The sequence below is a fragment of the Penaeus vannamei genome, unplaced genomic scaffold, assembly GCF_042767895.1.
Source record: "Penaeus vannamei isolate JL-2024 unplaced genomic scaffold, ASM4276789v1 unanchor385, whole genome shotgun sequence".
Lineage (NCBI taxonomy): Eukaryota > Metazoa > Arthropoda > Malacostraca > Decapoda > Penaeidae > Penaeus > Penaeus vannamei.
In genome coordinates, this window is record NW_027213389.1 from 12,298 (window position 1) to 22,500 (window position 10,203).

At 39.1% G+C, this 10,203-nt stretch overlaps 1 pseudogene; it reads left to right on the forward strand.

The window, feature by feature from the left end:
• The first annotated feature begins 1,092 nt into the window (after positions 1-1,092).
• LOC138860981 (uncharacterized) overlaps positions 1,093-10,203 on the forward strand; it is a 23,259-nt pseudogene continuing 14,148 nt past the window's right edge.

A 10,203-nucleotide genomic window follows, 5' to 3' on the forward strand; every position in this document is an offset into this window, starting at 1 on the left:
AAGCACAGAGCTGTCAGCTGGTCGTCCGTCTGTTGTTGTTGTCTCGAAATCGATTGTGAACAACGCCATTCTCCTTAAAAAAGAAGGCACGTATTTTTTTGTATTTTCAAAACGACATTTACGTCAGTAAAAATTTATTTCGAGTATAAATAGTTTAATATATCTAAATCCATTCCTATGCGTGATATCGTTATTCTTTATAAATGTGTAAACTAAGGAAAATATCAATCGTTCCAATAATGTGCTCGAAAATGCGTATAGTTTGAACGATAGCTAAGCGTCTAGGGATACGACAATACAATGACGATGGCGAAGGCAATGGAACCTTTGCGACTAGAGATATCGCTGCTTAGGAGCGATTCGTGTCTGCAATGTCTATTCTGCCCCAGGAAGGATGAATATTGATGCTTTCCCTTCTCCTATGGACTATAGCATAATATATATGGGTGATTTTAACGCTCGGCATCCTGCTTTAGGTGGACGTTCTAATACTGTCAACTACAGTGGCACAAAAGTTATGAAGTTCATACAGCACAACCTCCTAACTCGCTGGGATACAGGAGGTGCCACGCATTCTCGAGGAGGCACCCTTGACCACATACTTACCCATGGACTTGTGGCATCTCAGGTCAAGTGCTCATCTGCGCCTGCTCTTTTCTCTGATCACCTTGCCCTCAGCCTTCAGTACTTGATCCCTACAGTGCATTCATCTGCCTATCAACGCACCTGTATCAGTATCCCTCCAAAGTGCTGCTCTAACTATATTTCCTACATAACTGGTCTCTTCTTTAAGCTTGATATCAGTTCTCCTGAGAAGTTATACTCGTCTCTTGTATCTTTAACGCATGAATTTTATAACCACTATGTTCGCAGACCAAACATTAAGCGCCAGTTTGGAGCTCATGAGTGGACACGATAGACGCATCAAGGCAGCAGAGAGACAGCCTTGTCTATCAGAGGGATCCAACTCCAGACAACTTGAAGCAATACCAGACGTCCAGCAGTGCCCTTGTTGCCTTACAACAATGTGTTCATCGTGATGCCTGGCATGATTTCACGAATACCATCAATCATCAGACCAGTGTGGGGTCCATGTGGCGACTTATCAAGAAGGCTTTAAAGAAAAAGACCCCAAGTGCACTCCATCACAGTCCAGTTCAGTATGCATAAGATCTTGTAGAGGCCTGGTCGCAGCAAGCCAGTGTTCAAAACCTTCCTTCATATGTACAAGAGGTGCTCTCCTCAGAAAATTCGCCGTGCTCTACGCCTGTCAGCAGCCCTGCTAAAGAAAGATGAGGAGGAAGACATTCCAATAACAAAGGATGAACTTCGCCGTGCTCTTGTTGGGGGTAAGGCAACAGCTTCAGGTGATGATGGGATCACATACTCTGCCCTACGCCTCCCCCTGAAAGTCCCTGGTGATCCCCTCTTACAACTTTACAACTTCTGCCTCAGACATGGATATGTGCCACAAGACTGGACAAAGAGCCTAATTGTAACTGTTCCTAAGCATGGCACTGACAAGTTTAGACCAATATCCCTTACATCTTGTTTCTGTAAAGTGCTGGAACGGATCCTCCTGAATCGACGTGTATCGCATTCAGGATAAACTCTCACCCAGATTATACGGTTTCTTGCCACAGCGCAGCACACACCACTGTCTATTGGAGCTATACACCCGCCTCTCCTCTGCAAGTCTTGTGGCGTTCATGGACCTGAAAAGTGCCTTTGACATTGCAAATCGAGATGTGATCCTCAACCAACTTGTGGACTTTGGTGTTTGTGGAAACCTGTTGCGATGGATACGAGGATACCTAAGCAATAGATCATCCTATGTCCTCTTTAAAGGTGCCTGCAGCACACCCAAGTGCTCTGGTCTTGGCACTCCACAGGGAGAAGTCTTTAGTCCATTTCTTTTCAATATCCTTATGCACCGTCTTGTCTCCAAGCTCCCTGACATCCCAGGGACAACAATCACAGAGTCGTCCTCTTCATGCGGCCTTGTCATCTCTCCTGAAAAAAAGCAGGATCTTCACTCCACAAAACCCATGAACACTGCCTGAATTTACCATTATACCATTCTGCACACAGTATATTTATTTGGGCTCTCCAGTTTGAGTCCTTCCCACCACCCCGGCACGTCAGCGTGTTCATCCCATTGTTCAGGCTGCTGGGGTCTCCATTCCTGTGGCCAGATATATCTATACTGCATTTATCCGTTCAGTAGTTGATTACCTACCTCCAGCTCTTAGTCAACTCTCCAGGACAGTGCTAGATCCGCTTGAAACATTTCAAAATAAAATAATGCGCTGCATTCTAGGATGCCCAATGTCTACTAGGATTGTTAATATGCAGCAAGAACTTGATCTCCCTTCTTTAGTAGAACGAATCTATGCGAATGTAACATGCTTTACTGTTAAGTGTCTACACTCCCCAATCTTGCTCCACATTATGCAGGCATCATTAGAATGCCACTTGGCCCCAATTTTCGTCGCCCACAACTCTGACCAGGTGGCTGTGCACTTATTTGGAATGTTTGCCGAAACTTTAGAATATTGGATATCAGTGTTCCCCAAGAAGAAGTTGACCATGGTCCTCATCCTTGGCAGATTCCCCCAGTAGCTGTTTCCTACACACCCACTTGTAGGAGGGACCCCCCCCCCTGCCAACAGAAACAATTAGCCCTCGAGACCATTGCCAAAGTAATGTCTTCCATTCCTGCCTCCCACACCATCTATGTGGATGGTTCTTTACAAATTGATGGAAGTGCGGCTTGTGCTCTTTCCCCCTACCATGGAACCACCAAATGGAGGATGGACTGGACGGCGTCTGCAGGACTGGTCAAGCTCAACCTCCTGTGAACTGCATGGGCTTTTGGATGGTGTAAGCCTACTTCTGCGCACCAGAAACAGTGGTCTGGTTATTTGTGACTCACTGTCAGCCCTTCTCGTCCCCCAAGCCTGAAGCCCGTAGGCTAGTCAGTCGCATACTATGCCGTCTAGTCACAGCCATTGGATATGCGCTATCAATACATTTCGTATGGATTCCCTCACATGTCGGAGTGGCAGCAAAGGAGCTGGTGGACTGTCTTGCCAAAGCTGCCTGTAGGCTTGCTTTACCTGCTGCCGACACCTCGCCGGCCACCCTCTCCTGCTGCAGGCGGAGGATCCATGCTTCAGGAGCAGCGAGCGTAAGCATCCAGCAGTACGACCACTTCGCATCTCGTCCTTAGAAGTACTGACGCCGCGGTCTGCTGGTCAGGAGACAATGTGGTGGCTGCCCGGCTCCGGTTAGGCTACAGACCCGTGTGGCAGGTGGGCGAATCTGAGGACGTGCCCCAGTATTCATCATGCCAGTTGTGCGACGCACACAATGCCAACCACCTACAGCATTACTGCCTCGATTGTCCGAAAGTGGCTGATTTAATACCATACAGAGATTCTGTCATAGAAATTTGCAAATACTTGATAACAGATGACAATTTAGACAAAATACTTGCAATACCCATATTTTGGTGGCTGTTAATACTCTTTTTTTTCCAATAGTTTCCTCTGTTTACCATGTATGTGATTATTTAATCTCCCCTTTTATGGTTTATCCATGGCGTGTCCTGCGTGTCACAAATACTCTGTAACCAATTCAATTGTAATGTATAAGCTTGTCGTTCCCTGAGCGAAAAAAAATTGATGAAAACTCAAAACTCACTCACTCACTCACTCTCTCTCTCTCTCTCTCTCTCTCTCTCTCTCTCTCTCTCTCTCTCTTGCTGCCAGCGTAGCAGTCATTTCCGAAATTTCTACTCTTAGATCAAGTTATTCTGACGAGTTATACAAGGAGACAAGAAATATAAGTATGGAAAGGTATGGATGAAAACGAATATCTTCACCATACAAGAGATGTATTTTACAGGTTTCAATTGAATCTTCGTCAGAATTACATGCATTTCATGTATTTCATGTATTTCTGGCGAAGATATAATCGAAACCGGTTAAATACATCTCTTGTATTGTGAAGATATTCGTTTTCATTCATACCTTTCCACATTTGTCAACATGAATACTTTACACATGAGTATATAACAGAAATACACAGGCCTACCTACTTCTTGTCTATCAAAAGATCATATAAAGGATATAATGGTAGTATCAACTTGATTCGCATGATTAAGTGGTGTACAGGAAGGTATTAAAAGTGTTTGCAGCGATCAAGCGAACTACTACACACAGTATAATGAATATTTATCAAATGTCCCACCCTCCACCCTCACCAATCTCTCTCACTTTCTTTCTTCCTTTCTCTCTCTCTCTCTCTCTCTCTCTCTCTCTCTCTCTCTCTATCTCTCTCTCTCTCTCTCTCTCTCTCTCTCTCTCTCTCTCTCTCTCTCCCTCACATAAAGGATCTAATGGCCGTATCGACTATCACCTTTATCATACTTGATTCGGTTAATTATTCCATAATAATCAACCTTTCATACGCGTAGTATATGCAACGGATTTTAAAATGATATGACGGTAGGCCTTAGTTGCTAGTATGTGAACCACCAGTCTCTCGAAAAAGAGAGAGAGAGAGAGAGAGAGAGAGAGAGAGAGAGAGAGAGAGAGAGAAAGAGAGAGAGAGAGAGAGAGAGAGAGAGAGAGAGAGAGAGAGAGAGAGAGAGAGAGAGAGAGAGAGAGAGAGAGAGAGAGAGAGAGAGAGGGGAAGGGGGGGAGTGCGAGAGAGAGGAGAGAGGGGGGGGGGGAGTGCGAGAGAGAGTGAGAGTAAGAGAAAGAAAGTGAGAGAAAGAGAAAGAGAGAGAGAGAGTTTCAAATACAAGAATCGAAACTAAAGGTTCACGATTAGAACTTAATTACTGAAACTGTGGTATGAAATAACTGTTCTATTTTATTCTTTTCGCCTTTTTTGTAGGACATAGGCCTTCCTAGACTGTTTTCCACGTCTTTCTATCTCAAGCCTTCCGGTACCGATGCTTTTAAAACTCCCCAACTCAACATATATGGTTTTAAAGTTATTTGAAATGCGTATCATAGTGGGGAGAGGGTGGGCCACACCCTACCACGCTGGACCAGTGCGGGTTGGCCGGGGTTCTCAAAGTCGCCTTTTACAACAGCGACATGTGTTGGAAGTATTCTTTTCACGTCCCCCTATCCACAGGCGAACGAGGTAACGAGGTAACGAGGTAGTTTCTCAATTCATTACTTCCCTCGTTAGATTCCATATTGTGAATATTATGCTGCGTTCGGAACTGCTCGTCCTGCTCGTCCAGACCAGTTGGACGAGATGTCTTGACCGTTCGGGACCTCTACTTTCTCGTCCTGGACAAGTTGTCCATCTCGTCCACCTCGCCCTCCTGCGAACGAGATGACGTCACAATACCTTTTGTATGTAAACATTGACAGTTGCAGGTAAACACATGATATTGATGGGTAATTTTATAGCCCTATATTGATGGTATCAAAGGATATTTTTGTGTTTGTCAGTTGCAGGTAAGTTGAATATGAATTAAAAGAGTTACAAAACCTCTGCAGCGTGTAAAATAAAGACACCAGTATGATAAAAAAATAAAAATAAAAATAATAATAATAATAATAATAATAATAATAATAATAATAATAATATAAATAAATAAATAAATAATAATAATGAAAAAAGTGAATGTTTACTTTCCAGCTGGTTGCATTCTGGGCAGAAAGGGTCTTGGAGGTTCCGAACGCGGCCCACTTGTCCTGCTCAAGGTCTATGTAAGTCCTTAGAAAGACCTTTGTCCTGCTGGTCCTGTCAAGTGGTCTGGACGAGCAAGACGAGCAGTTCCGAACGCAGCATTAACAACCATTCTATTTCTTTGAGTTCGAGGGCTAGTGGTCGATCGTTCCACGCTGTTTAGGTGATCTTTACAACGTATGGTTTAGTTTATACTTGTAATAAGGCTAGGATTTTGTGAGGTTTGGCTAGGCTGTAGGTGTTCTCGAAAATGGTTGTAGGATATTATTGTCGCAAATTAATCTGCACAAAGGTGATTCTAAAAATAAAATGAAATTAAATTAAATAAGAAAAAGAAAAATGTCCATCCAACTCACACAGCTGTTTTTGTTTTTTTTGTTGTTGTTTTTTTTTTACCGTTTTGTCAAAAATCTAATTATTCTAGCCACTTCGTTTTACATTGTACAAATGAAAATGTTCACTTTTAATGTATGTATATTTTTTTCCAGTGCGCAAATTAAGCATATGTTTGAAATTTCAGGATTAATGCATTTCTGTAACAGAAATATAATTATTCATAAGGTGCATTATTATCGTTACTAATTTAAAGTTATATCTCATTTGAACAGTAATTTACATATTCTTCAATGCAGGAATTATACAAACGAAAATAGATATAATTTAGGATTGCATATCTCTTTTCATAAACAAATATAAAATATGATATACAATATACGTGGTTTTCCTGAACACAAAAGTATTTTACTTCAAGAAAAAAAAAAAATTAGTGAAGATACAGTTTAGAAGAACGTTACTATTACAATATACAGATTTTTATATAATCTGAAATAGGCCTACAATAACCTGAACACATATCTTTCTTGATTGGAATATATATATATATACATATATATATATATATATATATATATATATATATATATACACACACATTCATAGGCCTAGCACGAGAAATGAAATCATGAGTATCATTTCTTTTTCATTAAGAGCCCCATGACCTTGTCTCCCCCCCCCCATCCCCCTCCCTTAATGTTGCCATCCACACCTCCCTGAATTTCGTCCATCTGGGTTGAATAGCACTATTTTGTATTATTCCTATTATATGTTATTGTGTTTATTATCATCCCTCTTATCATGTTTGCATTATCTGTTATTTATATCGTTAGGATTAATGTGATTTGAACTGTTATATTAAACTAAATTGATGATTAACTATTTAACCTTAAAATAACCTATTTAACCTTAAAATAAACTATTTAAACTTAAATTAAACTATTTAACCTTAAAATAATCTATTTAACCTTGAAATAAACTATTTAAACTTAGACTATTTAGACTTATTATTAACTATTTAATTAACTATCATTAGTTTATTTTGATCGGCAAAGGGAGAAGCGAATGTGTAAGAGGAATAATTAGAGAGTGAGAAGAATAAAAGAAGGGAAGAGGAGAGAAAACAAAAATGTATAAAGGGAGAGAGAGAGGGGAAGATAAAGAGGAGGTGAGAGAGAGAAAAATAATATGGGTAGAAAAAAGAGTAAGGTTGAAAAAAGAGAATGGAAGAGAGAGATAAAGAGAGATTCAGATAGAAAAAATAGATAAAAAAGAATGACAGAAGGAAGGTAAAGATAACAAGAGAATGAGAACAAAATCATACACTGAGAAAGAGAGAGAGAAAATGATTAATAAACAGAAACACACAAAATAAATAAAGAAATAAACAGATCCAAAAAATAAAAGTACAAACCATTAGTAATAAAGAAGGGGTATCCATAGTACATTTTTTTTTTTTTTTTTTTGCGAAGTCACCCACTAGCTAAAAAAATTCCTAGGATGGTGATTTGCACATTCTAGCTGACAATAAGCCTTGTTTTGTCATTCTTCTGTTTTATTATAGTTAGGCATGTTAGTATGACAGCGGGTCTTATGGTAAATGTTATGTGTCATGCTGGTCTATGTGATACCTCTGTGGTATGTGGCTCTACAAGGAGGGATGGTAAAAGGAATGTTTTGAGTAAAGAATGATGATCAATATATGATGAAAGTGGTGATAGTTATGATGATGAATGTGTAAAGACGAATCGAAAGCAATAATGAGTATTATAATAATTATTCAGTGCTGATAATGACAATAATAATAATAGTGTTAAAAATAACAGTGACAACAATGATGATAATGATAACTATTAGTTACAATGGTAATGGTGATTACACGGTTAAAATGGTGATAATGATGATATTGGTTATGGTGTATATTGCTGTCATCACTACTACAGCTAATAAAAATAATGATTTAGTTTTAGAAAAGATTTAGTTTTAATTCCATTTGTTACAATGGATATTCTTTGTTGTGACATACCGTCTGTTTTATTTTGGCCAAATCTCCCCCTGTGTGAGAGGAGTGGCCGGGGTTACCACTCACTGGCTGGGCGTGGGATTGAACGCAGGTCTTGCAAGATTGCTAGTCCAACAAGTTAACAGAGAGAGAGAGAGAGAGAGAGAAAGAGAGAGAGAGAGAGAGAGAGAGAGAGAGAGAGAGAGAGAGAGAGAGAGAGAGAGAGAGAGAGAGAGATTGTGTTTGTGTTTGTGTGTGTGTGTGTTTGTTTGTGTGTGTGTGTGTGTGTGTGTATGACGAGAGAGAGAGAGAGAGAGAGAGAGAGATTAGATTAGATTAGATTAGATTTAAAGATGTAGTTTTAATTCCATTTGTTACAATGGATATTCTTGTGACTTACTGTCTGTTTTATTTTGCCCAAATCTCCCCCTGTGTGCAAGGAGTGGCCGGGGTTACCTCTCACTGGCCGGGCGTGGGATTGAACGCAGGTCCGCAAGACAGAGAGAGAGACAGACAGACAGACAGAGAGAGAGAGAGAGAGAGAGAGAGAGAGAGAGAGAGAGATTGAACGCAGGTCCGCAAGATTGCTAGACCAGCACCTTACCGCTGCGCCAGTGTTGAAGATGATAACCCCATGAAAAATAATGATAATGATAATGATAGTAGTAATGATTATTGTGATAATGATAATGATAGTAGTAATGATTATTGTGATGATAATGATGATAATAAGGACTATGTTAATAATTATAATAATCATGATGATAATATTGATAATGGTAATTGTAATAGTAATAAAAATAATCATAAAAATAATGATGATAACAAAAACAGACTGACAATAACACTAATAACGACAATAATATGAAAAATCGCACAACCTGAAAAAAAGTAAAACAGAAAACCATAAATAATAAAGATAACAGTAATAGGACATGGAGGAAATTACAGAAATGATAAAGTGGTGTTAACAACAATCAAAATACCACGGTTGGGACATCAATTATAACGGTACGTGTGTAGTTGTGTGTTTGTTATTGTTTATGTTCGTGAAGGTGTGCGTTTGCTTGGCTTTTTGTTTGTTTGTTTTGTGTTTGTTTACTTTTTGTTTGTCTTTGTTTACTTTTGTTTTTTCTATTTGTTTACTTGTTTTGTTTGTTTTTGTTTGTTTGCTTGTGTTTGTTATTATTTGTTTGTTTCTGTTTGTTTACTTGTTTTTGCTTGTCATTGTTTATGTGTGTTTTTGTTTGTCTTTGTTTCTTGGGTTGTTTATTTGTTTTTCTTTCTGTGCTTGTTTATTTGGTTTTGTTTCTTTACTTGCTTATTTGTTTTTTTTAGGAATGTATGTGTATGTAGGATAATACGAGTATAAATCAATCCTAGTTTATTTTCTTTATTCCTTTGTTTATAAATCGTTCCAAGTTTATTTTCTTTATTCCTTTGTTTGTAAATCGTTCCAAGTTTATTTTATTTATTCCTTTGTTCATAAATCGTTCCAAGTTTATTTTCTTTATTCCTTTGTTTATAAATCGTTCCAAGTTTATTTTCTTTATTCCTTTGTTTATAAATCGTTCCAAGTTTATTTTCTTTATTCCTTTATTTATAAATCGTTCTAAGTTTATTTTCTTTATTCCTTTGTTTATTTACTTTCAAAATGATTCGAATCTTGTTTTGAGAATCAGACGACGGAGACAGTACTGGTTTATTTCGAATCTTCGAATATGCGAATAGATTTTGTTATGTTTTGCTATAGTGTGTGTGTGTGTTTGTCTGTCCAGTATTTTGTATCTTATTTCATTCTTCTATCTGTCTATCTGTTTATGTAACTTTGCTATCAGTCTCTGGCTGTTTATATCTCTGTCTATCTTCAGTTTTAGTTTTTCTCCATTCCTCCTCCTCTTTCTCTTCTTCCTATTACTTCTCTCCTTCCTCCTCCTCCTCTTCCTTCTCTTCATCTTCCCTTCTCCCTCCTTCCTCCTTCTCCTCCTCTTCCTTCTCTTCCTCTTCCCTCTTCCTCTCTCTTCCTCCCCTCTCTCCTCTTCTCCTTCGACCTTCGTCCTCCCTTCTCCCTCCTTCCTCCTTCTCCTCTTCCTTCTCATCATCTTCCCTCTTTCCTCCTCTCTCGTCCTCTGCATCTTCTCTTCTGCATT